Genomic DNA, 9,579 nt, shown 5'->3' on the forward strand with positions numbered 1-9,579 from the left:
TTAATTGCGGTAGGTGGGGCCATATAGCTTAAGAATGTTCCCAAAGCCCATGGGTGACTCCAAGGTCAAGAGAAGTCAAAGTAGAACACACTGACCTTCGAGCAGGATCTAGAGAAGGACATGAAACGGAGATGATGGATTGCAGCATAGGGGCAGCTTAGTAGGGAAAGTACAACCCTTACTGCAGGTGACCGTGTGGGTGAAAGGCTGGTTGGTACAAGCCGTAGTCAATACTGGATGTGCTCAATCCATTGTCCGACCATCACTGATATCATGGAAACAAACACCAAGGTATGCCGGTGTGAAGTTGGTTTGCCTCCACAAACAAAAAGCCTATTATGAAAGACGATATTACACTTACAGGTGAAGGGGGTTAGCAGAAGGATCCCAGTGGGGTTAGAGGAAGAAATTTTATACCCCATGATATTGGGTAGGGACTGGCTGGAAATTTACGAAATAATAGCCTCACTCCACAGCCCCGAGGACACTAAAGAGGGACTAGTAGGGGCCGATGTAGGAAGAGATGAGGAACTGGATGTAGAAAGGCTTGCCAGTAGCAGTCAATTCTGAGAAGCCCAGGAGAATGATGAGGAACTTTGGGTGTTGCAGGAGGCTGACCAGGGGAAACAAGACCAACAGGTAACACACCCCAATCAAAGTAAGCCAGTGCCACAGTGTGAGGTGCATAACGGGTTGACGTATAGGATTAGGAGGGGTAAAGCCGAAGGGGAGGAGGTTGCCCAGTTAATTATACCCAGACCCTATGGAGTACAACTCCTGCATTTAGCTCATTGGAACCCACTGCAGGGACACCTTGGTAAGACTAAGACTGAAGCCCACCTAGCTAAATGGTGTTTCTGGCCCCATATGTATGAGAAGGTAGAAGGATTCTGTCGAGTCTGTGACATATGTCAAAAGGTGAGCAATTATAAACCCCGCAAAGTGCCCTTGCAGCCTACGCCAGTAGTCAGAGAACCCTTCGCCAGGGTTGCCTTAGATGTAGTTAGGCCCCTTACCCCGGAGCGCAGCGGGACACCAGTTTATTTTAGTGTTAATAGATTACGGCAAAAGTTCCCAGAGGCTATCCCATTGCGAGCTGTGACAGGACCAAGAGTGGCAGAGGAACTCATGAAATGGGTGGCAAGGGTCGGTATTCCAAAAGAGATCATTACTGACTAAGGATCCAATTTTATGTCAATAGTGCCGAGTTCAGTGTGTAAAGTTCTGCAGATCCATCATTTAAAGACGGCGGTGTACCATCCACAAAGGAACAGCCTAGTTGAACGCTTTAATGGTACCCTCAAGGGGATGTTGTGTAGATGTGCCCAGCTAGAGCCAAGGAAGTGGAACCTGCTGGTGCCACCTTCGTTGTTTGCAATAAGAGATGCCCCACAAGCATCATTAAGGTATTTGCCATTCGAGTTAATGTATGGACACCATCCCAGGAGCTTATTGGATATTGTGAGGGAAGGCTGGGAAACGGACCCAGAGACAGGAAGGGTAGCCTCGGAGTATGTGAGAGATTTAAAGGAACGCCTCCAGCTGGTGAGGGAGGAGGCATCTGAGAATTTGGGATTGACCCAGAATAAGCAAAAGGGAAGGTACGATGGGCAGGCCAAAGAGAGGGAGCTAAAAGTGGGGCAAACAGTGTTAGTATTGTTGCCCAGCTCTACAAGCAGGTTTCTTACCTGTTGGCAAGGACCCTTTGAGGTGCTAAGGAGAATGGGGCCAGTAGATTACCAGGTATCCTGTCCCGGACACAGGAGAGAGAGACAGATTTATCACATAAATCTGCTCAAGGAATGGCATGAACCTGAGGGCCTACTGATCTCCCCGACCCCGAGTTGGAGGAATTTGGGTGCCCAGTGGGGGAAAATCCTAGTAAAGCAGGGGACTTAGGGGGGGTCCCCATGGAGAGTCAACTTGAGGAAGGGCAGCAGGAACAATTACGGAGATTGGTCCAAGAGTTTAAGGATATTTTCACTGATAGCCCAGGGAAAGTGATAGGGATTGAACATAAAATTGTTACCCAAGAGGGTCATTAGGTGTGGGAGAAATGGCAAAGGATCCCGTATTGTAGGTATCAACCGATCAAAGAAGAAAAAGGAAGGATGTTAGCCCAAGGGATTATCACTCCATCATGTAGCCCATGGCGTAGTCCATTGGTAGCAGTGCTGAAACCCGATGGAACCTTGCAACTATGCATAGATTTTTGCAAGTTAAACATCCTGACTCAATTCGATGCATTCCCCATGCCACAAGTAAGTGAGTTAGTGGAACGTATAGGCCAGGCATGGTTCATATCCACTATAGATCTATCAAAAGGCTACCGACAGGTGCCCTTGAGAACCGAAGACCAACCCAAGACTGCCTTTGGTACCCCATGGGGTCTTTTTGAATTTAAAAGAATGCCGTTTGGACTTAATGGAGCGACAGCCACCTTTCAGAGACTAATTGATTGGGTGCTTGCTCTGCACCAAGGTTACACATCGACATATATCGATGACATTGCGATATATACAGAGTTCTGGGAACATCACCTGAAGGCGTTAAGAGCCATCTTAATGGAACTCAGGCTAGTAGGACTAACGGCAAACCCAAAGAAGTGTGCCTTGGGGAAGAGGGAAACTAAATATTTAGGGCTCCTAGTAGGGCAAGGGCATGTGAGACCCCTGGCGGAGGGTTTTCCTGTGGTGACAGGTATTTATAACAAAGGATATTAAGAAATAAAATGAAACAAGATGTCCGTAAGAGTTGGTCTGAAAGAGTAAAAAGTATTTTTCCTTAAAATCAAAGTTCTGCTTTATTTCTAGAACATGTTATTTTTGTATCTGAAATAATTTAAATATCCCTTTAAGTCCACAATACACCAGACTGCTAAAGCTGTCTTTATGATAACTGAAAATTGTGGGCTCCAGATAGAACTTGATGATCTCACAAACATTTCTGTCTCTCAGTAGGTGAGGAAGAAACCACTTCTAAGGTATTAATATCTCTGTGATTTACTAATTAAATTGCAACAGTTATCAGTTTTATAAAGATGAGCTAAAAAACAAATGAAGTTATATGATACCAGCTAAACATACTAGAGCAGGGGGGTCAAAATTTTTTGCCTCAGCAGGTGAGATCCAGACCACAGGGCTCCTCGTGGGTCAGATTCAGACCCACCTCCAGTGGTGGGGTGAGCTGAGCAGTGGCAGCATTAGTTACTGTGGGTGCTTGAACCAGTGTTCGCTCAGGGATCTGCAGGGGTTGTCTCCATTGCTCATCCTGGCCCCAAATCTCTACCCGTCTAGGAGCCAGATGACACTTTGCACAGACTATATATTTTACATCCCTGTATAAGAGGATACAATTGTTCTTGTGATTCCCTTTTGAAATTTTATTTCTCTTTTCTCAATAGTGAGGTTTCATTTCAGTCAATGCCCAATTTTTCTTGATTTTGTTCGGCTAAGGGAACATAAAGGAAACTCCTGTCATGAGCAGATCTGTCTAGTCTAATGGTGCTAAGAGTAGATATTTCTTGTATAATAGTGTCATTAAAGGCATCACCAAGCCAATACAAATTCTTAGCAGAGGACTAAAACAGTGTAGAACATGCAAAATTAAGGTATCATGCATTTTTAGCAAAAGGACAATGGAAAATAATATAAGGATTCCTAGGTCATTGCTTGCACATAATCTAAGCAGGATACTGGGATGAGTAACACTGTTCCATGTTATAAATCTTCATAGACTGCAACTTGACCCTCCAGATAAGCTGAATAACATCTTCATAGCCTCTTGTGTTCTCAATCAAACACTGATGTGGGAAGTAGCCAGAGACTGAATGGTCTGAGCATTGAATGACTGAATGTTCTTATCTCTGTGAGAGAGGTGAATAGCGCAGAGCATTAAAAGTATCTTTTACACATATGCATTTGCTTATTTTGACAGAGATGTAAGCACAGATCTGGCTGGGAAAATGATTTCCATAATTATGTTGTGCTAAATTGTATTATAATAATCTATATCTATAGCTATATATGTGCTTCCCCTGTGTCTTGTTCAGGTTGGCCAAACGAGGATGAGCTACCCATTATTTTCTCACCAGTTCTAATCCAGCTCTCCTACTGATAGTGACTAGTCTTACATGAGGGAAATATCTCGCTGAACTGTAGTATCTAAACAACAACATGTGTGAGAAGGAAATACAACCTTCAGGCTTTGATCTGAAGGCTGGACTCATTTGAGTCCCGTTTTTGTTTTGGGGTTTTTTTCTTCTTCCGCCCTGGCGGGGGGTCGGGCTAGAAGATCTACTAGGTCCCTTCCAACCCTAAATCTATGAAACTATCTCATGGCCAAGTCTGTCCTTTTTCTTCTTGTATTAGCATTGTTGTCTAAATTAGACTGCAGGTTCCTGAGTTAGGGGTCTTCTCTCTTCCATGTTTCTGTAAAGGGACTGTATATTTATGATGCATTTTAAATCACAACAGGAGGCAAAATATAGACATGTTAGTCTGCTGCTCAATCAGTGACTTAATGCTAATTCTGGTCCCCGAGCAATGTCCAAATAAAGGGACTCGTGCAGGGGAGCTATGGAAGGGCTGACAGGAATGGAATCCTACTATATGACAGTAGGGTGTGAAACACGTGCATACCCACCAAAGGCTGTGTAGCAGTGCCACGGTACTTTGAGATGCTTGAGATCCTGTCAAGGGCGCTGTGGATACCACACAAAGTTAGCATTTTTAGGGGTGCAAACATGATTCACAAGATAAACACAGAGATTTCAAATAGTATTAAAAACATATTACCTGTTGTGAGCTTTCTGAGCTCACAGCAACAGAAAATTGGCTCTTATTTTTTCCATAGTCAAATAACAAGTGAAAACTAAGAGGGGTGCCTTGAGTCTAACAAGGAGTACCTTGAACCTAAAAAACTTGAGAATCACTGTTCTATAGGCTACAGCAACCGTGTACCCAAAGCCCACGTTACCACTAACCACACAGGATGTTTGACCATTGGTCTTCATAGTTGCAGATCCACTCTCCTACCATTCTCACATCTTCAGAAGTGCCTAAATGCCAGATGTTCAAAGAGCCTAATGGCAAAGATAGACACCTAACTGCTGGTTACAAAACTGCCTGATCAGGTTAGGCATCCAAGCCCTATTAACTTATCAATGGCAGTTAGGTTCATAACCTGCTTAAATGATTCTGAATATTCTGCCTACCTTTTTACATACTTGAATACAGATAATATATCTCTAAAGTCACTTAGCAGCCCTACATCCACAAAAGTGACTCAAGAATTCAAGTCCCTTAGTTTTTCAGTGCTTTAAAAAATCAACACCTTTTGTCTCTCTGCCTTACTCCAAATTCCTTGTCTTGACACTCCTTATGCTTGGAACAGCCTCTTACATAGTGTATATCAAATTCAATTTTATCTTGCACTGAACTGTGGAAAAAGTGCTTATTTTGTGAAGCATTTGCTTTTTCTGTGTTTGAACTGTTCTGTCTGAAAGAGTCTTTAAGGCAGATTTCTAATTCGTCATGTAGTGTTCTTAACTTCCTGTAAAATATGTTTTGACATTTATCCTACTAATCTGTTTTCTACTGGGGATATTTCTATTTTCAAAAATATGCATAATCTTCACTAATTCTTAGACATACAAATATACCTAATAGAAAGTACCTTTGTCCAAAAGAAAAATGATGTAGAACCTGTGTGCAATGTCTTTTCTATGGTATCTTTTTAATCCCCTTTTATACTGCTAATAATTCCATCATATAAAAACAGTAGGGCAGCCGATAGTAAGAAGTAATAAATTTAAAGCAGAATGGAACACTTTTCAACATGAGGACCAATGAAGCTATACAACTTGCTTCCAGAGAACATGACTGAGCCAAATATTTTGGGAAGATTTTTTTCCCAGGGGCTTATACATAAGCATACCATGCATCTGCTGTCAGTGTCTGAGATTAAAAATGTTTGGGTTTTTGTATTAAGATTTGTAAGTACAGGTTTCCCTCGATTTTATGTTGTACTTGCGTTCCTGGACAATGGCACATAAATCAAATTCACATAAAGCGAACCCACTTTATAGTGTAACAAATAGGTTTCCATGGCCGTGAGGGAGGGAGTGAGGCTGAGACTAGAAAAGGTGTGGAGGGAGAAGTGCTACTCCTGGGGCTGTGCAAGTCAGCAAAGCAGAGGGAACAGAGCAGTGCTCACCCCAGCCCTGGCTGCAGTGGCCCTGGGAGCGGCTGGCACCAGCTGCCTGCAGCCTCTGGGCTGCATCGTGCTTCACCTGTCCCCACTCACCTCTACTCCTGGGCTGTGCCATGCGCTGGTGCAAGCAGCTGGTGTCGGCTGCTCCCAGGACCACTGCAGCCGGGGTTGGGGTGAGTGGGGCCATGGCCCGTTCCCCTCCCCACCACAGACTTACCTGCTTGGATGGAGGGGCATCTACACTGATCGCATAAGAGTGAATTTACCTTGCATATAATGAATTATGGGTCTAAATATGCTCATTGCATAAGAGCGAATTCTCCTATAAAGAACCCACAGACATCGACAGAAACCTGTACTAATAAAGAGCATCTGCCAAATAGCACTAGACATTAATTAAATACAACATCAGCTAAAGCATATTTCAGATGCAAATTTACAAGAAGCCAGTATACTTAGCACAGCTTCCCAGAGAAATGCATCATACATGTAAACCAGCTCAATAAACATTCCCACAGGAGAGCATTCTTCCTCTGCTGCCTGCCTTCCACATACCTGAGACAAAGGAGTTACTAGATGCCCTTAAGGTCAACAGATTTGGGCTGTTTTGTACCATAAGAAGTAAAGGAAATTAGGGTCCCCTTGGAGAAAGCTCCATCCCATTTGAGTTGAATTAGACTCCAAACTCAGGTGTCTCTGTGAATGACAACTGTGCTGCATGGAGAAAGAGGGGCCTCCCAGGTAGACAGATTTGAAGACCATTTAGCTATAGCTCTATTGATAAAAACTATTAAAATTGTTACTTGAAGCCAGTGAACAACCAGGGGAGATTACAGAGTGCTAATATGAAGTAATTGGTAAGTAAGGGGTGCTGCACCAGTACAAGCTTCCAGACAAAGTCATACATAGAGCTGGATGCATTCACATTAGTAGTCCCTCAATATGAGAATGGCAATCTTCCAGTAAATAAGGAAGTTATCATCAGAGATCCTGGTTTTCTCTGATTAAAAAAAAGCCCCAATTTTCAGATTTAAAAAAGTAATCCAAAATCCACATTTTTGTGTGATCAAAATGAAACACCACTAATATATATATAAATATAAAATATATGTGTGTGTGTGTGTGTGCATATATACACACATATATATATACACATTTTAATCACAGAAAAATGTGAATTTGGGTTACTTTTTTAATCCAAAAATTTGGGATTTTTTTATCAGAGAAACCCACGATCCCTGGTTATCAGTGAGTCTGCAGGTGACCGACAAGGTTGATCTAAGATCTGCATGTTCGACTGCAGACATGGCAAACAGTTCTGGCAAGGAGTAGATCCTGGTGATGTTGGGTCATTGCTTTTCCCTTTGCCTCTCATCTATCCACCTCCATAGTGAGAGGTGGATGCTTTGTTGTTTCTCATGGTGCCACTAGGGACAATTCAGTTTTCGAGTCTCCCAGGTACTAATGTTGATATTACATTTCTTTGGATTGGCTTTCCTCTAGAGCAGTGACCACTGGTGAGTTAAAAGTACAGGACCTGTTTTGGGAGCCAGTTGTTAGGCAACATTAGGACATATGCTATCCAATAAAGCTGGTGCTGTGTGAGCATGGCTTCAATGCTGGTGGTGTCTTCTTGAGCGAGAGTGCTGGAGTTGGTCCACCTGTCCTTCTAATTGATTTGGAGGATTTGTCAAAGATGCTGCTGGTGGTAACATTCCAAGGCTTTCAGGTGTTTCTGATATACTGTCCAAATACCACAGCTAGATAACAGGGCAAGAATGAAAACAGCCTGGTAGATGAAAAGTTGTTTTCAGTCCTGATGTCATGATCATCCAGAGACATGATTTCAAAGATGTCTAAAGGCAGCCCTGGCAGATTTTATGTAGTCTGAATATTGTCATCTGTTTATTTTTAGGAAAGTACCGGAAATATTGGGATTACCCTCTAACTGAAATACGTGGAGGAGCTGCTGGTTGGTTTGGGGTGGGTTGGGAAAATATCATGAAGTTTGCAGTGGGTCTAGGCACTTCATATGCTTCACAGAAGCTACCAAGAGTGCCCTGGAGCACTTCAATTGCGTGGGCACATGCAATGCAATTATCAGCATACTGAAGATCAGTAATGGAGGTATTGGTTATTCTGGATTTGGAATGCAACTTGATGTTGAAGAAATTGTTGTCCTTGCAATCCTGGATGCTGTCTCCAGGTGGAAGCCTATCAGCAATGAGATGCAGAATAGCTGCAATACATATGGAAAACAGTGTTGGTGCAATCACACATCCTTGTTTGACTCTGGTTCTAATAATGAAGAGGTCTGTTTCTGAGCCATTGCTTAAGATAATTGCTGTCATGTAATTGTGAAGAAGTCTGATGATGGTAACAAATTTTGGTGGGCATCTAAATTCATTAGGATAGACCATAGAGCCTCTCTGCTGATTGAATCAAAGGCCTTAGTCAGGTCAATGATGGTCATGTAAAGATCTCTATGTTGCTCATGGCACCTCTCCTGCAGCTATCTTGCAGTAATGTGTGTATCTATTGCACCTCAGAGTGGCCTGAAATTACACTGGGAGTTGAGTAGAGGCTCCTCAGCAAGGAAAGTGAGTCTGTTGAAGAGAATGAGGGGTGCTGGCTGCACTACTCACCTTCAAAAGGGATATCCTTGCTCATAGCCATTTCTAATCACACTCTTAATTGCAAAACCAATTTAAAGTCAGCAAATGCAACCCTCCATCACCCTTGGTTGTTACCTCTGCCTTCCTGGATCACCTGTCTGAGATCTGGACACTTTTAGCCAGTTAGCCCTCAGCTGTGCCCCATTTCACTACCATAGGAGAAGAGGGGGATGTGTTACTCTCATGGAGCAAGCAGTGAAGTTCATTCCCTGAATGGTTGCTGTGGTTCAGGCTCTGGGTGTCCAGGATGCACTAGCAAGGATACTCAGAGCCTTACGCACACAGCTCTGCTTACTGAGCTAGGAATGAACTGATCCAAATCAAACCTTCACATGCATCTAGTCTGACAGCCAGGAATTTTGGTCTGTGGGGTGTTGACAACTGGCTGGTGCCTGGGAGGGGTTTGCAGCTTAACCACAAACCTTCGTCCTAGGAAGCAGTGCTGTGGCTGCGGGACTCTGCACTCGAGCTTGCACCGGCGAGCCCTGCTAAGTGGCTATGCTGGGACCGACTTCGCACCCAGATCTGTGCTGGGAGTAGGGAGCAATGCATCTCCTTTAGTTTGTTTCTCTCTAGTGTCTCCTGGCAGAGTGGCCCCACTTGCCAGGACCCACCTCCCGTGTCCACAACCCTCCACACGGTGAAGCGCGGGAACGCGGGGGAAGCAGCTCTACCGCCGGGCGAGCGCGGG

General features: G+C 43.7%; 1 protein-coding gene and 1 long non-coding RNA gene across 2 annotated transcripts in view; one reads left to right on the plus strand and one right to left on the minus strand.

The window, feature by feature from the left end:
- Window positions 1-9,176, minus strand: part of LOC109305000 — a 17,787-nt gene extending 8,611 nt beyond the window's left edge. The window contains exon 1 of the long non-coding RNA XR_002099531.1: window positions 9,166-9,176. This is a non-coding gene — a long non-coding RNA (uncharacterized LOC109305000). The remainder of the gene's footprint in view (window positions 1-9,165) is intronic.
- Window positions 1-9,579, plus strand: part of LOC109304999 (carbonic anhydrase 3-like) — a 93,240-nt gene that overhangs the window by 64,257 nt on the left and 19,404 nt on the right. The gene's annotated exons all lie outside the window — the stretch shown is intronic.

This window comes from Gavialis gangeticus, unplaced genomic scaffold (genome assembly GCF_001723915.1).
Source record: "Gavialis gangeticus isolate Ggan-Ray unplaced genomic scaffold, GavGan_comp1, whole genome shotgun sequence".
NCBI classification, from domain to species: domain Eukaryota; kingdom Metazoa; phylum Chordata; order Crocodylia; family Gavialidae; genus Gavialis; species Gavialis gangeticus.